Source organism: Physeter macrocephalus, chromosome 20, assembly GCF_002837175.3.
Source record: "Physeter macrocephalus isolate SW-GA chromosome 20, ASM283717v5, whole genome shotgun sequence".
Lineage (NCBI taxonomy): Eukaryota > Metazoa > Chordata > Mammalia > Artiodactyla > Physeteridae > Physeter > Physeter macrocephalus.
The window spans coordinates 58,005,713-58,008,273 of NC_041233.1; positions in this window are offsets into that span (position 1 = coordinate 58,005,713).

Genomic DNA, 2,561 nt, shown 5'->3' on the forward strand with positions numbered 1-2,561 from the left:
ATCCTCACTGCCACACCATGGGTTGGCCTTTTTTTTCCCTTAAGGTAGAGTCGATGTACAGTATTATGTAAGTTTCAGGTGTACAACATAGTGATTTACAATTTCTAAAGGTTATATTTCATCTAAAGTTATTATAATATGTTGGTTATACTCCCTTCATCCTACACTTGGATGGCCAACACTGCTCTTCCTCACTGATCTCCTGCCTCCTGCCCTATTCAGTTCTTCACTCTGATGTTCTCAAAATGGGATATGATGTACCTCTCCCCTGTTAAAAAATCCTCCAACGCCCACCCCCACTCCAAACCTTCAGGGTAAAGTCCAGACTTCTCAACAAGACCACCGGGAACTGGGTGCCCCTCACCTCCTTGGCCTCACAATGAATGAATGACTGGTAGATCCCTGACACACTAATGACTTCCTCACCTCTGAGACTCTGCACAGGTTGTTCCCTTTTTCTCTGCCCTCTGCTCATCTTCAGGAAGGCTCAGGTGTTACCTTCTCTGAGCTGGGTACCTGTGCTGAGTATCTTCAGTTTGCTCTTCTAGGTCCATCCCCACTGTGGCAGACAGATCCTGAGGTGGCCCCCACGACCTCTGCCTCCTGTGTTCATGCCTTTGTGGAATCTCCCCTCCATTTTTTTTTAAAGTATTTATTTATTTATTTCGCTGCACCGGTCTTAGTTGCAGCACACGGGATCTTCGTTGCAGCGTGCGGGATCTTTAATTGCGGCATGTGGGATCTAGTTCCCTGACCAGGGATCGAACTTGGACCCCCTGCATTGGGAGTGCGGGGTCTTAACTGCTGGACCACCAGGGGAGTCCCAGAATCCCCCTTCCTTGAATGCGGGTAGGACCTGGGACTTGCTTTTAACGAACAGAACGTGGCTAGGTGATAGAATATCACTCTCATGATTATGTTACATTATGTAAGACCATGTCTTGCTAGCAGTTGCTATCACCATTGCTGGCTCTGAAGAACTTTCCAGGACTCTTGCAAGGAAAGAAATTCTGCCAATAACCTGAGGGAGTTTGGAAGTACTAGATACTTCCCCAGTGGAGCCTCAGATGAGAATGCAGCCCAGCTGACACTGATTGCAGCCTTGTGAGACCCTAAGCGGAACACTCAGCTAAGCTACACCTGGACCCCTGACCCAGAGGAGATGTGAGATTATGTGTGCTGTTTTGAGCTACTAAATTTGTGGTAATTTGTATTGCAGCAATAGAAAACCAACACACCCGCCTTGCTCTCTGCCCTTTAAGGCTGACCTCTGTGGGGCTTCTGAGCCTTCTGGCTTCCACTTGGGTTCAGCCAGTGGAAGCCCTAAAGGAAATCAGAGGGAGGGAGGAAAGAGAGATCAGGGCTCCCTCCGTTTGAGACTACCTAAGGCTGGCCATGCTCCTCGACTGAAGGTTAGTGCTAAAGGTCACTATGAGGAGGGACACTCTACACAACTCTTTCCTTCTAGGTTCTCAAATCTCACTCCCTCCTCTGGTCCCTTCAGCGCTAGGAGAGCAGCAGCCAAGCCAACCACTAGCCCTGCATTACTGCACTATCCTCTATGGTGCTCTTCCTTTATAAACAAACCCTCCCCCAGTTATCCTACTTTGAAGGAACCAAACTCTTTCTTGTTGAGACCCTGACCAATATAGGGCACCTACCACTCTTCCTTAGTCCTGTGCAAACCACCATCACAGGACCCTCCTTGCTGTACTGTAACTGCCTTCCTAGCTCTCCCATTAGGACTGGATTTGCCACTTTTTGCACCACCAGTGACTGGCAAAGAAGTGCTCAGTGAAGGCTTGCTGAACAAGGGAACAGAGTGAGACTAAAATATTTACTAAGTAGACTACATCTGAGAAAAGAGGCAAAGTTTTACAAGATTTAGAATACTGGGCAAGGGATAAGGAGGCAAATGCCAGCCCAAGGTTATGAGCTGAAGGGCTTAGGCAGCGTGGTGAGCCGGCCCAGCAGTGCAGGGAAGCTGGGAAGCGAGGAAGGAAGACACAAGAGATTCTTAGTCTTGGGCTCTTGGGCTCTTTGAACCCTCTGAACCCAGGGTGGACTCAGGGCAGAAATTGCATAAAATTGTACTACTCTAGGGTCCTAATAAGATGCTAGAGAAGAGTCCAGTGACATAGGCAAGCATACGGGCAGTGGAGGTCACCTGAGCTGACACAAAGCCCAGCTCCACCACTTTCTAGCTGATCCTTGGGCAAGTTAATTTCCATGTGCCCTGGAGTCTCCTCACCTATTAAACTGGGAGAAGAATATTTGCTTCATAGGGCAGTTGGGAGGCTTTTAATGGATGGCACAGTGTCCAGCACCAGCAAGTACCCAAACAGAGAAGCCAGTATTCATCCTTCCTTTCCTTGGTGCTCAGTAGAAGCAGTCCTGCTCATCATTTCTCCCTGAGAACAACAGCAGATGCCACTAGCTTCCCTACCCTCTAGACTCTGCAGCTTAATCAGCCCCGTCCTTCAAGAGCTGCCTGGATCTTCCAGCTTTGCCCAAGTTCCTGACCTTGGATCCCTCAAACCAGGCCCAAGATTCTTCCTGAC